Source organism: Anas platyrhynchos, chromosome 22 (assembly GCF_047663525.1).
Source record: "Anas platyrhynchos isolate ZD024472 breed Pekin duck chromosome 22, IASCAAS_PekinDuck_T2T, whole genome shotgun sequence".
Lineage (NCBI taxonomy): Eukaryota > Metazoa > Chordata > Aves > Anseriformes > Anatidae > Anas > Anas platyrhynchos.
This window is the reverse complement of record NC_092608.1, coordinates 857370-880158: the sequence shown is the minus strand read 5'-3', so window position 1 is coordinate 880158 and position 22789 is coordinate 857370. Positions and strand designations below refer to the sequence as shown.

Sequence of the window (22789 nt, the reverse complement as noted above, 5' to 3'; positions counted from 1 at the left end):
GATTTCTATAGCTCTGTGAGCAGGGTTTATTTTATTCTTAGGAGAAGCTTTACCTGTTGTCATAATCCAGGAAGAAGCAAGGCAGATATATGAACTATCAGAGTGCTGCAGAAAAGGATTAACTCATTTGTTTGCCAGTGGGCGTTGCTGCATGTTTTCTCATATAAGATAAAGAAAAAAATTGTAAAGGAGAACAGAAATAACATAAAGAGAAATATATTACAAACAGAGAAAGAAATATTACCTAGTGATAGGCACATTTTTCACATGCGGTGGGAAACCTGAAGTCCTACCCCCAAAAGAGTTTCAGGTATCTGTGAGCACAGTTGCGCTTTTCCCTTCAAAGACAAACCTAAACTAATAAAATGTCCTTAACTCTGGGCAGAATTCCAGACACATTCTGGACCAGACAAATCCCCAGCTCTCCGTGGGAGCTGCTGGCCCAGCATTGTCCAAGGATGCCACGGTTTGGCCTAACAAATAATAATGCTTTCACGGTAAAAAGCTTTATTTTACCCAAAGTTGAGCACCTTCCAAAAAGCACTCACTAGAAACAAGGCTGTGTGGTGCTCGTCTTCCAGACACTTTACAGAGATAGCTGCTTCCCCTTTCTATAGGTGGGAAAACCAGAACATCTTCAGAAGTGAATGCCACAGCTCACCTGCCAAATCTGTAAAATGGACTAAAACTGAAACAGTGCCTGGATCCCAGTACCCTGCTTGTCTTTCAGGTGGTGCTGTGAGAAAATTGTGCAAGTTTTCATTTGATATAAAGCGGTAATTTCATGCTGGGTGAGTGCATCATGGTGATGACCCATTATTACTGCAGCAGTTATTCTTAACCTTAAAAATTAATTTGGTTTCATCAGAGCCAAAAAGTAAGGGACAGGACCTCATTGCTATCAGCACTATCTGTATGCAGAAAAACAGGAAAAATAACTCTTCCCCCAAAATGCTGCCAAACAGAGTAAAGCTTGCAATGAGACAAACACCCCGATCCTTGGTCACAAGCCCTCACCGTATCTGCTGAGCTTGGGACTGCGGGGATTCAGGCAAGATCCAGCTGCATCCTTCAATTAACATTTCATTCATCGAAAGAAGCTGGATAGAGAAGTCCAAACCCGTGCCTTTTTGCTTGCAATGACACCTCTCGTCCGCAGCGTTGAACAATGCCTGCCTTCTGCAAACGTGTTCCTCGTGCAGCCGGATCCGGGCCAGCACAAAGCAGCTGTCATGAGAAACTCCTTCCAAGCACAACGACAGCCCTGTCTCACGTGAAGGAGTCTAAACTGAAGTCCTCCTTATTCTAGCATTTCCTATGGAAAGATTTTACAGGTCCCCACTGAAAATGAGCCTGAGTTAAGCACAGCGCTAACCTGGCAAACCTCCGCTGTGTTCCAGCACGGTGTATCAGCGAGGCCGTTTTCCAAAATGCCTCTAACATACGAACCTAGCGATGCAGCACTGGAAATTAGAAAGTTCCAACTGCCGACAAGTTTCTACACGTTTTCTCTGGTGATCCTCAGGCAGCACCTAGGTCTGCCAGGCAGCAGCTACCCCCAGGACTCCGTTTGGGGCAGGAATTTATTGATAAGTTAAATATCACCGAGCCACAGAGGACAAAACCCAAATACAAGGGCAAATCACTCGGCTGTAGCTCTAACTTGGGCCCGAATAACACCCATCCCAAGTGTCCAACCCGTAGGAGACCAGACATGTGACTCCCATACCCAAGGGGTGAACAGATACACCTCAAGCAGCCACGAGCAGCAGGAGGGGACCAAGGGACAGCAGGCCTCAAGCACATGCTCGGTGGCTTTTCTGAACTGTGTCCCAGATCCTGCTTTACCTATTGATGTGAATAGCCCTATTCAATTCAATCGGGCTGCTCATGGGAACACGGAGAGAAAATTTTGGCTCTGCTTTGGTAAACTAAATTTCAAGAACAGTCTGAGTATACCATAACAAAGACCCTAAAGCCAGCAAGGACCATGAAAGGAGCTCATTTCATTACTAAATCAATTTATAAGTATAAACATATAGTTATCTGGCTAAAATATGGATTTTCCCTATTTGAAATACTGCACCTCAAACTTACTAAATGTCACCAATAGGCACCCCTTAAGGAAGCAGGCAGCATGCTGCCTTTGGATGCCCCAACCATAAATCAAGAGATTTCCTGAAGTCTGCCTGGAATAGTGGACAGTAGCCAAACTTACATGAAGTGCTATTTGTGTGCTATTAGTTGTGGGGTGGGAGTGGGAGGAGTGTGGGAAGGAAAAAGGGGAAGAAGGAAAACCACTTTCTTAATAGTTCCTACAATGTTTGGAAAACATTCATTCATAGCATTCATTTATCAGGCTTCCATGCAATAACTCCAGGTTAAAAATAAATAAATAAAAATAAAAAAGCCTGAAGGGCAGAGGGAGGTGGGGAGAGGAAATCAGGGATACCAAGTTTTAACTGGGAAAAACTGGAATGTTGTCAGTGTTTCCATTTAAAATAAATATCGTAATGACAAAGTGATGTTTGTGCCTAGGTGCCACTCCGAGGTAGCAAATGAGGTCGATTTGTTCTGCGCAGCAGTTCCACAGCTGCACAAGTCCAGTCTGAGAACTTTTAAGATTTCATGTTCAGTCAGCTGCAGGCCCCAGACCCCAGCTGCAACCGTATTCACCTAAATGTCCACGGTGGCACTCGGATAACTGGAAAAACCCAGCTGACATGGGCAGGTCCTGCTGCAGATGGGGACAGCAAAGCACCTCCAGGCCACGTCTGCAGCATTACAGAATTTATTCCCAGGTTCTGCATCGTAGGGCTGGGATGTACCAAAACCACACCTTGTGTTAAGCAAGGGACACAATAACTGTGAGAGGAAAGTCACCACCGCAGACACAGCTTTCCATGCAGCCCCAAAGCTGAGCCTTGGGTTCACTGGTGACCAGAACATCACACAGAGTCATCTAGTGGCCAAGCGAGATCCTACAGGGGGGTGTTGCCATTTTCTAACATGAAAAATGAAAAGGTAGCGAGCAATTAGCCCCCGGTATCTAATTTCATCGTGAATTTGAAAAATGCAACAGGAAGCAAGAAACCGAAATGAAATAATGTGCGTATGTGAAGCCAAAGACAGAGGATGGTAGCAAGCCATTATTAGAGCGTTAGAGCTGTCAGGAGTGACCTCCCCTGCTGGGTATTGATATTAGCTTAAATGCAAAAATTTTGCATCAGCTGTCATCTGCAAGAGAGACAGATCTCGTTGCAGCTAGAGCACAAATTCTCTCTCTCATATTTTAGCCGATCACGTCCATGGTTGTCTTTTGATGTTTCTAGCTGAGAGAACATTTTTATAAAACAAAATAAAACAACAACAAAAAAAAACTCTTTGGGAATCCCTGTTGGTGTGATGTTTTTGATTAGTGCTAATGTTTTTCTGGCCGGCTGTGAAAATGCATTTAACTATAATTGACTAGGCATTGTAATTCCAAAGCTTTATGAAACAAAAATCCACAGAGTGACAATCTGATACAGAAATCTGGCAAAAGATGATGTATCTCGCCCCTCAGAGACAAGTTTAATGGAATAAAAATATTGATCTAATATAGAAAGATTGGATATACATTTTGCTATAGCTCTCTGTATTATCAAGGGGGCAGAGGAGAGAAATCTTAACATGGAAACCTATTCATATTTGGAATAGTTTCCTCTTAAAGGAAATGGTGTAATTGTAATTTCAGCACTCACTCCGCTGCAAAGCAGACAAAGCACTGAGGACTACACCACTGAGAGGAGTTCTGCACTGGGGGCCAGCATGGACCCATCTTCTCCACTTCTAATTCCTACGATTCCCCAGTTTCCATTTTCACTCAAACTGGAAGCCAGGGAGGGAGGCGGGAGGAGAAAAGCAATGCAATTCCCTCACCAGCATCACAATTACACCAGTGCTTTATTCTCCCAGTCAAGGATAGATGACAATACCTTGCTCACCATTTCCCAAAGAGTTCCTCTTTATGGTAGCCAGAAGGAAATCACGTGTTATCTCTGCTCAACCCCAGGGCTGGAAAATGCGAGCCTGGGTGATTCCCATACAGTAGATGCCAGAGAGTACGTTTAATTAACGCTCTAAATTGGACCTTCTTGCAGGAAAAACAAATCTGTCAAGGGAACAGGCTCCTTAATTTGTGCAACGAGGAGCTCAGCTGTACAGTAGTAGCAGTGACACCACCAATTTGGTTCTAGGGCTTGATGCTAAACCGAGCGGGGACCGCGGCGAGGCAGCGCGGCCATGCCGGGGTGGCACCAGGTGAGTGCCCCCCGCTCGCCTGCACGGCTCCGCACAACCACGGCGGGCGTTGCGGGTGATATTTCCCTCTTTACGTTTTGAAAAAGGGGAAAAAAAAAAGAACAGCCCCAAAGAACACTGCGGATAAAGAAAAAATCGCAGCATCGAATCAATTAATGCGAGTTCTTCCTAACTTCCATGCGAGCTTTGCCTTCAATTAGCATGATCTCACTGAACCCTCTTGTGTAGGCCTGGAGCAAAAGCAATGGAAACTTTCTCCCTTCTTGTTTTAATCTTTCACCAAGTCCTGACTTTCGCCTCCAGCCCGTCTAATTGAAACTAATCTTCGCGGGCGAGGCCTGTCTCTTTCCCTTAATCCCTCTCTAAGGAAGCTCACATGGTCCCAATTACAGCCACACCGGCCCCTTTTATTCCCCTCCTCGTCTCTTTCTGCCAGTTTCATTTTTTGAAAGTTTGCATTATTAACTCCATGCTTGCGAGTTCCTGTCTGTCACGGGGGCCTAGAGATGTTATCACTGGTTGCCGATGTATAAGGTTACCATGAAAGCATTTTATGGATTACATTTTGCAAAAAGGCGATAGAGGGCATGATAGCTAGCACAGTGGCGAGCTTTATAGGAGTTTATATCTGCAATAAATGAGAGGCCAAGGAAGTGTTTATCTTGGACTTAAGTGTATACCTGCTTAGTTATCTGAAGGCAGAGACAATAACAGCTCAGAAGGGATCGCTAACGTTTACTACAAGGGTTTCACAGAGATGCCTGCGAGATGGGCCGCGGCCCTGGGAGGGAGCGGGCCGGAGACACGACCACGGAGCCCGGCTGGAGAATGTGTTTAACATTACGGAGTTAATGAGGTTACGTGAAGGCAAAGATAGCGCTCGCTGGTTCCCAAGCTGGCTCCTAATCCCAAGGCAAAGCCCAGCCCGCTAATGCTGGAGCTCAAACAATTTATTGAAAATAGACAATTTTCTTTCTCTTCCTTTTCGCTGTTTTTTTTCTACTTCCTTCTCATAACTTGCCGAGTCCCAGGCAATAGCTTCTGTGTTCCTCCAGTGCCATGATTTATTGCTTGCTTATATAGTTTCTGGTTCAAAGCTAGCGCATAAATCAATCCTGGTGGTTGCTCCCCTGAATACATTCATTGGAACTCCTCTGCTGCAGCCTGGGAAAGGCTGCTCAGCACCACCACAGCCACCTCGCTCCATCCCATCCCATCCCATCCCATCCCATCCCATCCCATCCCATCCCATCCCATCCCATCCCATCCCTCAGGATCTCTCCAAGCAGTGGCTCACACGTCCCAAGGAGGCCCTCCCAGCCTCATCCACCCTCTTCCCCAGCGGGACAGCAGCAGCACAAGGGCAGGGACCTCCTCCATGGCACCAGGTGGCTGGTGATGTGCAAACGAAGGGAAGACAGAGGCGGTCTCCTTAAGCAGCTTCCACACTCTTAACAATCATCACTGGTTCTCTGATTTAGTCTACAAGCAACCAGCACCTCCAATAGCTGTCAGTAACCAGAGGCTGGAGCAGATTTCGGTGTCACCAAGGGATAACCCAAATCTGGAACCACAGACCTGCCCATTTCCCATTTTGAGCAGATGGCAATCTGGGCTATTCAGTTGCCTAAAGACCAGCACCATCTCCTTATATTCTTTCTTTTCCCTTTGGAGAGAAAGGAAAAAAGTGAGGGGTTCACATCGAGTCTAACACAAATGACATCTCACCTAGGGGAAGCTACATCACAGCTTTGTGTGCCCAGCTTCATTAGCTATTGTAGCTCGTACAGCCCCTGGGATTTTTCCACGCTTTGCAGAAGGAAAGAGAGGCTCCTTTCCCACCCAGAGACAAGTCAGCCTCCAGCTCTGGAGCCTCCCTACACAAGGGCTTCTTACAGAACCCCAGGGAAGCCCAATGGTTCTCATCCATCTGAGTTGGGGGACCTAAATTATGGGGAATTTCATGTGGGCTAGAAAAGGGGGAATGCTGTAAAAGCTCTGGATTTTAGCTCTACAGGCAAAATTATTATTTTTTTTTCCCAAGAAAAAAAAAAAATCTTAGACTAAACACTGAAAACTAGAAATTTAGAAATTCCTGGAGTAAACACTTAAAAAAAAAACAAAAAAAAACAAAAAAAAAAACACTTACCACTCTGTCAACCATAAGATCTTTGCTATCGTTTCAAAACATATTGTACTCAAACATTTGATTTGCAACACTAAGTATATTTAATTCAGTTCACTCAAGTTGCAAAGCAAAAAGTCATTTATACCAGAAAAATGACAAATTATTTTTTTTAAATATCAAAGTAGCATATTTTGACAAACTCAAAGCATTTTTCCAAAGCACAATCCAAGTCAAGAATTTGTCAGAAACCTTTCCCGCAAGGAAAACTGGCATTTTTGAGATGAAATAACTTGCACATCTGGATAACGAATTCTTGGCCAACACTAACTCATGAACTGTGGTCTAGTTAGCAGCAGTCCCACCTGTAGCAGCCTCCTACTTAGATCCTCAAGGGCTCAGCCACGGAGTAGGCACTACAGCTATTTCAGTTACTCTTGCATGAAGCCTGCTCACACTTTGGCTTTAAGTGCCCCCAATCTTTCTTCATGATGGCAATACAATATGTGCTTTTGCCCAGTGGTTTTTATTTTGTTTTGTCCTTCTTCCAGTATGGAAATCTTCATGACTCATTTGTCATTAGTTCAGTGTCTTTCACAAGACACTTTGCATAAATTCCTGAAAATCTTAACCTTCATTAGCAAAAGTCTGTTTCTGCCTTCTACAGTTGAGAGCAAGCCTGAAAATGTCCTCGTCCTCCCCCATAAAGTCCAGAAAGAGAAGCTGATAGAATTATGAAGTAATCCAGCCTCGTTTAAGTCTAGAGGCTCTGAGACAGCGCAGTCTGGCCCAGTAATTTTAAAATTTGTACTATTGATACATATTTTGTAAAATAGCAAGAGAAAATACATCAACACCTAAGTATGTATGCATGGGATCCTTCTTCTGTCTATTTTCTTTCTTCTGGGAAACTCTATTGTCTTTGAATCCATTTCTGCCCACCTCCCTTTTTGGCCTAGCAAGCACTGTGAGCAAGAAACTTCACATTGCAACCTCTGGTTCGCTGCTGAATTTTTCACATGTGAGCTGAGAAGTAAAAACTCATAGCATAACATCGTACATTTTATGGCACAGCAAGAATAGGTCATTCTTTTCCTTTGCCTGTGATATTTATGAGGACTTGGAGAATGATTAACTGAGGGGGATGGTGGAAATGAATCCTTCTAAACAGTGAAGCTTTGGATTCTCCAACTAAATGAATGGCTTTTATTCCAGATTTATGGTCTTTTCACAGCCTGGCGATGATGAGTAATGACCTATCTTCACACTATTAAAGAATTTATTATGACTATTTATCACCAAAGTAACATAACAAGATTTGAAGAGGCACGGAATAATGCTAGGAGAGCAGCCAACATTGTCTTAGCTGTGAGCTTTCCCAAATACTGCAGAGCCAAGTGGGGTGAGCAAAGGAGAGTGCCTGCCTCCAAGCACACGTGCAGAAGGGAGAGGAGGTCTGGAATCCAAAGAGGTACATATGCAAGGTGAGTATCACCAAGGGAAGAGGGGCAGAACATAGCTGTGTGCACGTGCACAACTTTCTTTCTCTCCAGGCTTAAAAACAGGGAGGGAAATAGATCCACCAGACAGTATTAAACATGCAGGCTAATGAGGCTGTTTTCAGTGGAGGATGAACCCCTCTACAGGATGACTACACAAGACCCTAGAGACATTGCCAAGAGCAGGAGGATCTGTTACAAACAGCAGCAGCAATGCTGCATGAGCAGTCACTACTCAGGATCTTAGGATCCTGAGGACGTCCTAGAAGTTGTGTGGCATTCCTCATGGCATTGAACTCACACCATTCCCTCCAAATTCTCCTGTTCTCTGTTGTAAAATTTTAAAAATCAGAATTACGACTGCCTTTGACACTTTTCAGATTCATAAATTAGCCTGTGCCCAACACATAAAGACAAAAAACCACAGCCTTTCTGCCCCTGCATCAACGTTGAGCTGAGCACTAGCACTCTGCCTGACTTCAGCGCCAGCCACCAGGAATCCGCAAAGAAGACTTTCAAAATTGGCTCCTTCACATGAGCTACATGCTGAAAACGCTGCTCCTCAAAGAAACACAGCCCCTCCTCTTACCCGAGTTCCCCCTCTGCAGCAGCTCCATTCTGGTGGCAGCTCTACCCGTGGAAACAGGAGCAATAATGGATTTCCTCCAGAGCCTTGACACGTAAGAGAGATCATGCCTTTCCACTTCTGAAGCAGGCTGTCAGTAAATGTCATATTTTATTTTGCTTCCGAAAGACAAATATGGCAACACACGCGTTGTTAGCAGGCCAAAAGAATTATAACTGTATTTTGCTGAAAGCAATGTTGATTTGGATTTAGCCTAGCACGTCTTGTAAAACTGAATTACACTGAATTCGCTCTAAACAGCTGTGACATCGGCATCTTTACAACACGCGCGTGCTGCTGGCTGTAGCAAAGGAGCAATTGATGCTCAGGGGAGAGGCAGCTCCTCAAAACAGCACCAAAGTCACCTCTCAGTTCAGGTCACAGAAGCCAGCGAAGTAAAGGAGAGGAGAGGATTCAGCAGGGCAGCATGCCTTCAGACAGCTGTAGGCGATCCCCTCTCAGTCACAGAGGCAAGGAGCAGATCCTGCAGAGGTCCCTGGAATCTCATCCAGCCTCCAGACCCCAGCCTCAAAGCAAAACGTTGAGATCCCGAACACTTCCACACCTGTGGCACAAGAATTCAGTGCTAATGGTCAGCACACACACAGCCCCGAAATGCTGGGCACCACTGAGGCAAATACAACAGCTGGAATTTAAAGAGGAAATCAGCAGGGCTGGCCTGGACTTGCTGAAGAGGTGTCCTACAGGACAGAAGGGCCTCACAGTGCTCATCTCTTTCTGTTGTAAATGTCATAAACACCAAGGCCACTACTGTATCCTCTTTTCTTCAATGAAAGTGCAATGTGTGCATATACCCACCAAAACAGCTCCAAGATCATAACAGTATTTCCTAGAAAAAAGTCTGACAAACACATGGAAGATGTTATTGCTGCTTCCTAGAAGGACTCCAGGAAAGCACCCAGATTCCAGGGAGACGAGCAGAGGAGCAAACGAAGCAGAGCAGTGCCCTACCTATCCCTCACTGCACAGACTGATGGCTCAGATTGCCGTCCAGTAACACTGGAGTCAGAAGCCACCCAAAACAATTTGATGTACCTAGCTTTCCTCGTGACCTGCAGGCAGAGACTGGACAGCTGGTGGAAATGGAGGCTTCCACAGGCTAAGGGGCAGGCTGTTCCCTTTCCCAGGCTCTAGGAGATGGATTCCCATGTTTCCTGGTACTCCAGTGGTGATGTTTGCTTCCTCTCCCCACGCTCAGCCCTCTTAGAGGCAAGCATGGCTTATGTTTTAAGGGCTCAGCTCAAAGTCTGCCAATGCCTGTGCCACTTGTTATGTTTTAACGGCGTTTAGATCAGGCCTAACACTTCTGAGGCAGTGGCTCCTCTCTTTCCACAAGATATTTTTGTTCCGTAACCCAAAGAGTTCCAGGAAACTTCACAGGGTCAAACCCAGGTCTGAGCCAGAGCCTGCTTTCGGGCTAGGATCCCGAGCCTGCCAGCCGCGGACTCTTGGTCGCAGCGCCTCAGCTCTTCTCACAGCTGCCGTGCTGACCTCTGATGCTTTTTCTGTAGGAGAACTTGCCAAATTACTGGGCAGAGGCCAGTTGCGGCAGCCAGCTCTGGTGTAACCATGTAGGAGGATGAGAGGGGTCACCAGTACGACAAGGACAAGTTTCTGTGTTCTCAGAACTGAACCTCCGAGCCCATACACCAATGCCAGGCTCCAAGTTCCCAAAGCCCATCTGTAGCAATCATTAAATAAACCCTTAACGGTGTCTTCTGTAGCTTTTAATAGACTAGAGTACTTATACTGTCAGCTTTTACTGGGCAAGATGTAATTTTCCAATAAACACCGCCTCTTCCAAAAAGCAGCACTTTCTGAACTTTTTCCAAAATCCAAAGGTTTTGGCTGCAGCTGCAGCAATGGGAATCAAATTATAAAAACAAAATCCCTCCTTTCACTCCATGCTTTCAAATGTTTTTCCAGGGCTGAAATGAGAGGCGCGCTCGCTATTTGTTTCTGCTTCTGTTGGCTTTTAAAAGCACAAGAGGGTAAAGGAGCTGGATGGCTGTAACTTTCACAGCTTGCTTATGTACACAGTGCCATAACCTTTGTGTCTTGCTGTGAGCAGCTGCACGGCAATTGTATTAGTCTGACTGACTGTAAACTGTGTGGTAATATGTAAAACATATTGTGAGTGATGATGACTAATTGGAGAACATCTTGTGAGACACTCCAAACGTGTGTAAAATGTCATCCAGCTGTAAGCTGCGTTCTGGCCTCGACTGCCTGCTACTTATCAGGGCTTCGGGGCTCAGCAGCAACTCTGCAGAGGGAGCAGATGAATGGCACGAGCAGCAGCACCCCGTGCTTCAGCCTCTTCCACCCTCCACCTCCAGTAACTGATCAATGAAAGTCAGGCTCCAAGTTCTGGGACCTGGACTGGTTTCCTTACAGAGATTCGGAGTGTGCTGGCTACAGGACCCTGACTGTCAGTGGGAAACTTGGATAACTCAGCTGCAAAGTAATAAAAATAGAAATTACTGGATATATTCTAAAATCTTGTCCTTGTTTCTAATGCTCTCATGGCAGGACTGAACTCTAATAAATATGCCTCCAGCATTACTGCAAATGCCAGAGACGCAGGGCAGCAGTCTCGTTTGAAGAGCCAGCGAATCCTACATCCAAAAGAAGTAACCGCGTGGAGGGACTGCGTTGAACTGCCTGTTACAGGCGCCGAGACTTGCACTGGACGAAATATTAGGTTTGCTCAATTGTCAGACCATCAGCCAGCCACGCTGGTCTACACAAAACGTCCCCTTCTAGCTCACGTGGCAGGGAAGGTATTCCCTGAAAGCAAGAAAAAAGGTACACTCCGAATGCAATTCAGCGTTCGTCTGAAGGGCCTTCCTCTGTGGGTGTGGAAGCCAAAGAAATTCTGCAGGGAACTTCAAATTAAACTTCTAAACTTTCTTTAAAGTGAGAGATCTCGTGCATAAAGGACTAAATGATGCATTTCAATGAAATGAGATGTTTTAATGGACATAAGAAGTGAATCAGCTCTTCTCTTAAATACCATTATGCACCATACTTCGGAAGCAAGGGAGACCTTACGCTTATAAATGAGGGCTGAACTAGGCTGGCCAAGCTGAATTACGCCAGTTTTAATTAGAAGGGCAGTTTATGCACGGACAGCTGTCCTGTGCCAACATCCCTCACCTACGGGAGGTGTGAACAGCAACTGCAAGTACAGCCACGACTGGAGAACACAGGAGATAAGAAATAACAGATTATGATCATTAAAGAGTTACAATTTTTGTCGAGAGGAGCCCCTAGACGTACAGCAATGAAAGCTGAAGTCATGTAGGACTGCCTAGGAAATGGGATGTCCTCATTACAAGTGGGATTTGTGCGTAAAGGAGCCTCCCCGAGATCGTACAGCAACGTCTCCAGACAGTCACACTGCAGATGCCCTACGCCTTCACAGCAGAACATGCATTTAAAAACCTTCAGCATCAGATCCTCGACAATGTCTCCAATTGTTCCCTTCGGCTCACGCTGGCCCAAAACAATAGGTTGGTTGTAGTCCCAATAAGCTGCAACGTCTCTGCTATCTGGTGCGCAGGCAGCAGCGAGGTTAGCTAAGGGTAAAAATAATTCTGTCCTCCTCGGCGATGAAAACTCTTTCATTTGCACTGATATTCAAGGCCCTAATTTAAACAGGGACCATCGCTTGCTGAACACATCTGACTGGCAGCGCAGGATAGGGTTACAGCTGTATGGTCTAGCTTGTCCATTACGCAGTTAAACACTGTCAAGACGATGCTAATAAACCTTACCATGACCACTGCTCCCCAGGGATCACAGCCAGCTACCCTAAAAGCCGAGAGGTTTGGGGAGATGCCTAATAATTCGCAGCGGAGTTTGGCTTCCAGCACCAGACCATGGGCACGGGGTGGACCCAGGGGAGGGCCTGGGGGGCTTCGGCCCCGGCTCAGCCCCGTGCACGGCGGTGCCCCAGGTGGAGCACGGCAGAGCCCAGCACAGCCGCCTGCCGCTGACCTGGCATTCACCTCCGCCGCTGGTGCTCTAACAGAGCCGTTTTGTTCCTCCCCGGAGTGGAGAGCGTCCAAACAGCAAATGTTCAGCGAGGGCAGGAAGAGCGTTTGAAGCAAATTCTTGCAGAAATAAATGTGAATTTACTTAACTTACCATGTCTCCTGCTTTTCCCCTCAGCCCCCCTTTTCCTTCCTAGTGCTGTTCCTCAATAGCATCCCTCTACTTTCCAAGTCATCCTTCACACTCACCACTGTGTACCTCTCCCCCTTTTGCCACCCACTGCCTATTTCTTTATTTTCTTTTTCTAATTTCTTCCCCCTCCCTCCACCTCAGCACAGACTTCTTTCCAGGTGAGAATATTTTACTCGGTGATTCTATTTAAGAAAACATTATAAAAGGAGCAGCTCCCGCTGCTTTCGCCTCCTCAGACCGCTCTCACATAAAGCCATCAGGCAAAAGGGCCGGGGCACCAGCAGACCCAGTCCTGCTTGGGGATACTTGTTTCCTCTGTTCTTTCCTCTAAGTGGACCTGAGGTTTTACGGCTGTGTCAACCACACCGATTTTTGTCAGGAGTTTCGGCGTTTTGCACTGAGCTGCTGCTTTTGCACGTCTGTGTTTATGTGCCACCGTGCCTCCCGTATTACAGACAAAAGCTAAAACACCAGAAGATGCACGCCTTTCAAAGCCAAAACGTAAAACCATGACTTCCAATGACTTTCCAACAGGAAACTTGCCTTTAGAAGCCAGCCTGATCGTCCTGTGGCACAGCCCACTTTTCAAGGCTTCTTGTCTGGTAATTACGCTATGTTTGATGCTCCAGTACCACAAAATATCAGGCTCCAAAAGGCAGGTATCCAGATTTCCTAGACACAGCAGTGAAACTTAACGGGTCAACACCTGCCCCACGGGCTTGGGATAAGAAGGAGGCACTTTGGTCCTGGGGTTGAACAGAGCTGAGTGCAGGAGCTTTCTGTGCAGGGGCTGCAGCACCCCCAGGAAGCACAGAGCCCGGGACCTGCACCCTCTGCCCTCTGAGCAGCTCAGGGAGATGCGGCAGGCAAGAGGGGCAGCAAAGCATCCTTCTGTGCTTTGCAGGGTTCCACGCACAGCACCACACTCCCAGCGAGGCATGATACAGGTAAAAGTCAGGCCAAAAAGAGTTATTCACCATGCTGAGAAAACAAGCTCAAGCTTCCTTTCCTTCTCCTCCAGCTCTCTTGTTCGGAATGGTCTGGCTTCCTCTCCTCGTTCCTCCTACACCCTGCTATTTAAACACACACACACCTAAGTAACAGCCTTCCCTTCCTAATGCTTTCTCCATCTTTCCAGTCCAAATTTACCTGCTAGAACAGACTCAGAAGAAGCATTTTTTAAAGAGAAGTTGTCCCAGCAGACAAATGAGGAGGATGTGTTCGCTGCCTGCAACCCGCCACCATGCTTCCCGGCGCCGAGGTTTGCTCTGTGTGGCAGCAGCAAACTCCAGGTGCCTTTGCTACCCACCGAGTGCCTGGGAAGGGTTAAATACTCTCCTGCTCGAGCTCACAGAGCTCTTTTGCAAGGCAGCTATGCTCAGAATAATATGCAGGTTGCCATTAAATATGCTATATTAATACTTGGCATTAAATTTTAATATAGTGATTATACAGGAGAAAAATTGTACTTCAGATTAGGAAGGTATTAGAGAGTTTGGAAAAAATCTTTATTTTGAAAGAAGCATTTATCAGGTAGCTCACGGGATGCTGTTTACTTGTCAGAGCCCTTGAGCAGGATGTTTGGAAGGGGGGAAGGCTCCTCGTTAGTAAGAATGGGCGTTCAGCAATATTTTCTCTTTGCTTTTATTCATCCGACCAAATGGAGCTGGAGCATGTTTCCAGACCTAAAACCAAACTAAAGGGCCTGGCCATCCCTCCCAGTGTGTTAGCTGCCAGTAAAGAAGAGCATCCATTGACCAGGGATTCTCTTTAACCGAGCCCATCAGTGCAGATACAGATGAAAAACAAACAGAAAACCTCAACAACCTTCCTTTGGCACATCCTCTGCAAACCCAACAGGAGCCAGGGTTCAGCTGAATCCTGGAGTCACAGCTCGCTGGCCTCCACGGGGATTTTCGTGGTGTCCAGCTCTCCAGCCGGCCTGGAAGGCTTCCTATTTTCCGGAGGGAGGAGCTGATAGGGCTGAGCTGGGACAGCGCTGGGACCACCGATCCCAGAGGCCCAGGTTCTCCAGCAGCAGGAGGAACAAAGAAGCTAGTGTTTGCCGGGAATGAGATGGAAGAAAACTAATTTTGGCTGAACCAGCATTTTCCAGTGAAAACCCTTCTTGTCAGAAAATTCTCAAATGAGTCCACTGATGAGAAAATACAGGTATCTTGTCCCAGTGCTCCCAGTCACCCTGCCCGGCTCCCCAGTCCCATCCCACCACAGCACATCGGAGGGCTACAGGAAACTTCTTCCCTCCAGCATCAGCAGCAGCAGAGCAGTTTGCAAGAAGCTCCTTTAAATACAGCTGGTTTCAAAAGCATTTCTCAGAAGGATTTCACTAGAAGGAGAAGAGAAGCTTCCAAAGCTCTTTTGAAATTACTCCTTTGGTTTCTATTATGCAACATGGAGAAATGGAGATGAAACTGGGATGACAAAGATTTTAGGGTAAAGACTGAGTGTTGGCTGCCAATAGATGCCTGAGCTTCTTGTTTCCTTCAGGTGCACCTTGAAGATATATCAAACAAGCACAGAGCCTGACTAAGCTCGTGTCTCTGGACTTTCATTAGCAGAAAAGCCACAATTAATTTCCTAAAGAAAAAAAGGAAATTGAGGAGTTGGTTTTAATCTTGTCCCGGGCTGAGTGAATCCAAGAGTCAGAGCAAATGGTATCCCCGTAAATCTAACAGCAGCCACAGTGAAACATTATCCTGTGCCTTTTTTAGGAAGTACTTAGTGTAAGAAGTAGCAGAAATGGTTAGTGGAAACAGACCCTTGCCTCGGTGCTGCAGCCAGTCCTCCACGCTGTGACCCTACCAGATGTGGCCGTTCCGAGGCAGCACCAGGGCCAGATAAGGACCCTCGCCACGGAATTAATCAGTTCCCATTTTCTTAACCCCTCACACGCCCGTGTGGGACCTAAAGATTGCTGGGGCCTGACAAAAAAATCAGGTCAAACCTCAGCTGCCCAGCACAGCCCTAGCAGGAGAAGGGTGGCCAGGAGGGGCCGGAGCAGCGCACCTGTGGAGGGCAATGCAGAGCCCCAGGCCCTGCTCGGATGGCAGCTTTGTGCCCTCTTTCCATGTGCATGCCCTTGGGCACACTTCAACTCCCCCACTGCATCAGGAGCAATCCCTGGGGAGCCCTATATGCACCCCCATGCTGTATTTTGTGCCTTGCTTCTCCCATACCCACGTGCGGTGCCGTGGTTTGGCGATGCAGCTTGGATCCGCGCTTGGAGAGGGATGGGGAGGAGGAGCACAGCCCTGCAGGAGGCACCTTGAAGCAGTTACAGGGTGGATGACAGAACCAGGGCACAAAGGGATGCCCCGAAATGAGAGGGAGCAGAGCTTGGGAAGGGCCCGGAGAGAAGAAGCACAGGGGGTTCGAGGAGGCTCCGAGCTCGCCAGGAACACCACTGGGCTCTCCCTGCCCACCTGTGCCTGAGCAACATTATTCCAAGCTTCCTCATGTTGTGTTTTTTATTTAATTTTCCAGCGAACACACTCTTTTATCATCCAGAACCGTGAAAGTAAATTAAGAAGAAATGGTTTTCTTTCAATTAGACTCACAGTTGCTTTGAGTAACTGCCTATAATTCTATTTAATGAAAAAATAAAATCATTATTCCAGTTCTCCCTGTGCCCTGTGACAAGCACACAGACGGGCCCCATTAGCAGGCACTGTAGATTTACTTAATTAGAAAAATATTTTGTTTTCTCCTATTCAAGAAAAAAAAAAAAAGAGAGAGAGAGAGAAAGAGAAAAGAAGAAAAAAAAGGGAATGAAGGGGAAAAAAAGAAACCTCCAGGCACAATATTAATCTAACCTGCTACCTGGTGCTTAATAACTTATGAACTAAAGCACGTATCAATCTATAATTTAGTTTTCCCTTTGATTTGTGACAGCATTTGGTGCACAGCCCAGCCAGCAGCCTGGTGCCATCTTATCCTTGCTGCAGCACTTCTCAGCACAAGCTCCTGTACTCCTTGAAGGTCTTTTGGAGACAGGACCCTGGCGTTCAGACCCACCACAGGGAAAATCAATGAGATTCTTCTACCAATCCCATCCATTTTATCTCTGCTCCTAAGTACCCCACAATGACAGTGTGGAGCTTCTACCAGACTGCTGGTAAAAGAGCAGAAAGTCCAGTGGAGATCCTTCAACGCTGCGGCACACTCGGCATCAGGTGTCAGAGCTTTCCTGGCATTTATGGGTTACTTGAAACAATGCACTTTCATTTTATCTGCATCTTGCGTTTTTATGATGATTATTATTCTGCTGTAGCATGAATGCCTCCAAGAAGAGGAAGTTTCAATTAGGATGCTGAAACCCTAAGCTGTAGTTTTATGGCTTTAAATTAACATATAGAGATTTGCTCCAGGTACCGTAACAAAGTCAACATCCAGCTATGCTATCTGATTACACGAGCTGATAAAGAATTTATGGAACATAGCACAGGAAGCTCTCTTTGCCGGTTGCCATTCCACGGGGCAGTGCCCCTCGTGAGGAAATGATGGGGGTCGGTGGCAGAGGAGATAAACCAGGCTGGATCCTCAGCTGGTGTAAATCAGCTGTGCTTCCCGGCCTGGGCCCTGCCTGAGCTCTGCCGGGACATGGGGCTGGCTTGCCACCTCTGTGCTCGTGCAATGATTTATTCCCCTTTCAGCGTTTACTGTCTGGTCTTTGGTAAGTTCACAGAAGCGAACCTACAAGGATTGACGTCTCCCAGCCATACCCTTCTGCTGTGATAGTACCCGGATGGTTGTCTCATGCGTGTGCATTTGTGAAGCACGGGACAGTGCTTCCCGAGGTACCCGAGCAAAACCCGTCTACTGAGATATTAGGTAAATTAGTGAACACTTAACACAAGCCTTCCCCTTCCCAGGTGAGCCCTGCCCTGTGCAGAGCACCTCTAGCAGCAGGCAGCTGACTGCCCAAAGTCCCCACCACTAACTCCTTCCCTCTGTCCGTACAGGATTTTGCGACCAGCTGCCCGGGGAAAGTTCTGCGAGCTGAACTCAGGAGCCTCACAAGGCAGCAGCTTCCTCCTTTTGTGCTCGCCCAGCAACGAAAAAACTGAGGAACTCAAGTTCTGGCTGACAGTTGTTCCCGTAACTAACGGTGCGCTGGCATCCTCTGCTGGTACCGGCTTGTCAGAGCACGAGGATGGGGATTGCACTGCCAATAGCGAGTAGCACCGATGTTGTAACACCCTTTAATTTTGTACAAGCTGCTATTGCTTTATGCAACATAACCATCTTAATTACGATTAAGATAATCCCTTGGTTCCTGTGGAATAAAGGAAGCCAGCCTGAACTTGGATCAACCATACAGAGAAGTGAGTTTTATCACATTGCACATTTCCTATCAAGCATCACCGATTTTCTCCAGCCACATCACAGAAAACTGCCTGGCTTCAGAGCTCAGGTCTACCCGCCATCCTGTAGCAGGATCAATACCCAGGCCATCCTTTGCAGGTGTTTTTGTAACCCGTTCCCAAAATCTCTGCTGACAGCCATTCCACAATCCCCTTAGACAAGGTCTTCTCCTTTTATGACAAAATTTCTACTGGCTTTTATCAGATGATTGATTCTTTATCAAATGAGGAGTGCTCTTGGCAAACTGATGTGGAATAATTCCCACAATGACATTTTATCCTTTGTATAAGCAAGAGAGGGAGTCTCATCTGGCTATTTTACCCATAAAGGATTTCAGTACATGCACAGAAATCCAAACTTCACACAGATCAGTGCCTGTTTACACCACATGGCTGCTGTCAGACATAGTGGGCAGCATTTCTCCTCCCTATTACAATTTTCATCTCTTTAATTATTGTCTCCTCTGTCACAACAAGATGCATTTCCAGCTCTCCATTTTACTTCTGAATGTTATTTAAAAAATAAAAATAATAATAAAAAAGGAAAACAAACAGCAAATAATTTTATCTATAAATTCAGAACTGCTGAAGACATTCACCGTGCTGGTGAGGAAGCCAAGCTCAGCCCAAGCACAAAAGCCCCACAGGGCTCCCCAGCACCAAGCCCAGCGCCTGCTCCCAACCACGCACAGCGGGGGCTGCAGCGCATGCAGCAGGACGGGGTGATAGTGGTGTTCAGGGCAGTGCCAGCACAGCACTGCGTGGCCAGGCACCCACTGCACTGAAAACAAGGGGAACAGGTCAAATCATAGCAAAAAGGACCTGGAAACAGCAGGGCTGAGCGAGGAGCGTGATGAGAACCAGCCTCACGGCACTGTGGTTGAGCATGCTGGAGCAGAAGCTTTTGTGGTGCCCATTTAACCCAACTACATGCTTCCAGGAATGGAAGAGGAAAGCAGTTCCTCCCAAAACGCTGATAGATCCTGCTGTGGAAACACTGCTTGTAAAACGAGGTACAGAGCCCCAAAACATGAGCATGCACATGTCCGTGGGCCTGAGCACAAGTGCAAGGCTGCAGCAGGGAACAGTGCTGAAAAAACACGCTCATCTGACTTCATTAATCTAACTCTTGCTCATGTATCAAAGTGCAGCGCGTTTTCTTGTAAAAATGATTAAGCTGCTAATTAAGCTGTTTATAACTTGTTTCCCTGGTTGCTAATGATAATTAACATGCAAATTAGCTGAGGGAAGAGAGGCACAGGGGTCCTCAGTTCATTACCAAGTTAATTACTGTTTGCATACTTAAACATAACAGTTATAAATGGTGGCATTTAATGTAATGGCCAAGATGATAATTACACCAACGACATTTTGAAAAGTCATTTCACTGTGTGTTATTTTTCTGGGTGATTAATGTTTCCATGCCTGGTTGATAAACTTAGTTCCAACCAATATGATTTGGAAACTTAGCGCAGCCAAATAAGTTATCCCTTAACAATACGCTCTGATCCCCGTTTCTCTGTAAAGCAGGGAAGGAACAAGGGGAAATAAAAGCAGTACATTTCAACACTAACAAAGGAGAAATAAAGTGGGCTGCTTAGCACCACCTGTTTAATTTGAGTTGGCAGCATATCTACCAAGATGCTGTAACAGCATCCTTTTTTATCCCTCACTGTGTTATTCCTCATGTTTTATCAGTGCTGGCAGATCTCTGAAGAGATCCAGCCCATCATACTCATCGTAGCAGGCAGTATCCTTAGCTTCAAAAGCTTGTGTTCTAAATAAGCATGGTAAACAGCATACCACAGAAACAAAATTTGATAGTGGCCATTAAGAAGGACATGCTGGAAGGATGCACGCCCGGGGAGGACATGCTGCTTGCTTGCCACATTCAGGACTCTGCTCCAGCTTATTCTGATGGCTTCCTCACTGGACACAAATGCTGAATCCCGCAGTTAAATCAGAGACAATAACTGAGAGCAAAGCATGTGTGTGGTGACCTTTGGGGGTTTTGAGCTTTAATCTCTGGAATATAAACAAAAGGATTATTTCTTTCTCTAGTAGAGCGACAACTTTTTTCTTGTAATCTTGCTCAAGTGCATCTTAATCCTACTGTTCATCAGGGAGCCCTGAAATCCTTCACGTTGTCATTCTCGTTGGGGTAAACAGATGAAAATAACCCAGTGCATAAAGGCAGCATGCTGCTTTCTGAGCATATAAAAGTATGCAGTCACAGCCAATTCTAGGATATCTAATATATTAATATATATATACACACATATATAAACATTGCAAAGCAAAAAGATTCAGGATAGTCACTTCTTCAAGGCCTTACTAATAAGCTTGAATAAAGGGGTAAATTTTACAAAAAAATCATCCAGATCCAGAGTAACAGGGTTGGACCATAAAACAACAAGACTACAACTTCTCTGACCCATGCCACCTTTCACTCACACTTCCCAGAGCTCTTCACAATCACTGATTTAATCACCTTACAGTTTTCCTAGGATGTGTTATACTTCTGTGATTATCTGGGGTTCAGAAAGATTTGACAGAACAGCAGGCTATCGTATCATATAAACAGAAACATATATAAGGCTAACTGAGTATTTGAACAACCTGAAAAGAGAGGTTTTATATACATTTTTCTTCCAGACAACATTAGGAAGAAGATCTCTCAATAGCAAAGCTTAGAGGTCTCCGTTTGGAAGCTGCTGGTCTAACTCAAAGGAATAGCAGCAGCTGCGGTCACGGGATACAATGCCGGGGTGCAGATTTCCTTCACGAGAGAAGAATTTCCTAACTCTGTTTGACAACAGAGTTACCAGCAGCCTAATGCTCCTGGCAGACTGTGGGTGTGGAACTAAATACGTACAGGGATGAAATTTCATCGTGTGGCTTAACAGCTTAGTACATCAGCAGAGAGCTTCTTGACTTCAGTCCTGTGGGCATTCAGTCGCCCAGCCTGTATAATTTAGTACAACCCATCTTCATTCCCTATCCTATGCTTACACCAGGCTAAACGAGAGCAGAATTTGGGGTTTGCTCTCCAACCAACGTAGAGCCTAGCGTGAAGAATGTCAGTCAAGTAAATCAAATACCTTTTTTTTTTTTAAATGTTGCTAGTGCCCCAACCCATTACAATACTATCAAAGAAAGTTCATTTTCTAAACCCAATCTTGTGTACCAAACACAAGTATTTCTGGTTTCTCACTTTCAGACCAAGCTATGTCTCACATTTAAAAGCCTGAAGGGGAGGAACCCATTACAAGCCCTGCAGGCACTGAGAACCCTTGAAAGAAGTGCAAGATTTCTCAGACACATCCTTGAAAAGGGTTACTGCACATATATGTTAGAGGATCTCCAGCTTTACAAAGCCACTTGTTGTGGTGTCTTTACTCGCTTCCCACTCGCCTCCCTTTAAAAATTAATCACTAGTCGAGACATTATGAGGAGCTATTGTATTATACTTAATATTTAATGAATGTGTGGCATACTTAATATTTAATGAATGTTTAGATAAACATCTCTGTACTTTTTTTTTTTTTCCTTTTCTCACTTTTTTTATGATCTTAGAAACAGAACTCGTCGTATCTGCTCCAAAGGACAAGCAACAAATTGTCTGGTGACTTGGGAGAAACATTAGGAGCCAGGACTGGGAGCTGTTGCGTCGCTGGTTCTGCCACCCATACTGAGGGGTTTTCACACCAGCCTCTACTCATACACCTCACGTATCATACCAGAGCACGGTCCACCAGAAAAATACCCTCTTCTCAAATCATCTTTGAGCTCCTCTAGATGCTCTTGCCCTTATTCCTTTAATGACTGCAGTTAGGAACCTGAGATTAAGTTTGATGTGTAACATAAAATTGGCTGTATTTGTAACACCTGGTATTTGACCCTCAGCAAATAAAACCATCGCTTCAAGTTACTGCCACCTTTCTGGCCAGCCTTGTACATCAAGATCACAGCAGCATCCCTCACAACACCCGTGCAGTGAACACGCTGTATCTTTAACTAAACTGGGAATCTTTACGCTAGAAATGATGAATGGAGGATGCTAGTATCCTCCATATTCGTTACATCTACAAGGCAAAATGTGGCTGGAAGCAACTTGCACACCACTCAGTCATGCAGCAAAGTCAAATTATGGGTAATGATTTTTGCAGCCTGGGCCACAATCCATTGAAGGCACCGGTCTTGTTTCTATTCCCACAAGCCGTGCTTGAACCTCAGTGGAGGGGCAAAGAGGCACACGCGTTTGATCAACTCAGCTCCTTTTAATGTGATTTCTATTTCAGAACTGTTTCTTTTTATGCCCTCAAGTCTTTCTTGGCAATATCACCTGTGGCCTAATGTGACAGCAATGCTAAATTATATCTCGATGGCTAATTATGGTAATTAAAGTGAAAGTAATCAAATCAAAGTAACAGGCAAACTCTTAATAAAATGTCAAAAAATCTCTATTAATCACAGGGTTTTTTTCATTCTCATTTGAATGAGAAAGAACAAGGATATAACAAAAAGGCTGAACTTCAGAGCTGGACCTGGTTTAAAGGCTTGCCATAAGTTGAAACACACTTAAAAACATCCTGGATTACTAAAAATCAAGGGTTTTACCCTTGATAGGGTAGGGAGGGAG

The 22789-nt window shown here is 45.7% G+C and overlaps 1 long non-coding RNA gene across 3 annotated transcripts in view; it reads right to left on the bottom strand.

Annotated features, from left to right (window-relative positions):
• The window catches only part of LOC106014371 (uncharacterized), a 109147-nt gene that overhangs the window by 38553 nt on the left and 47805 nt on the right, over positions 1-22789 (bottom strand). The window lies entirely within an intron of this gene.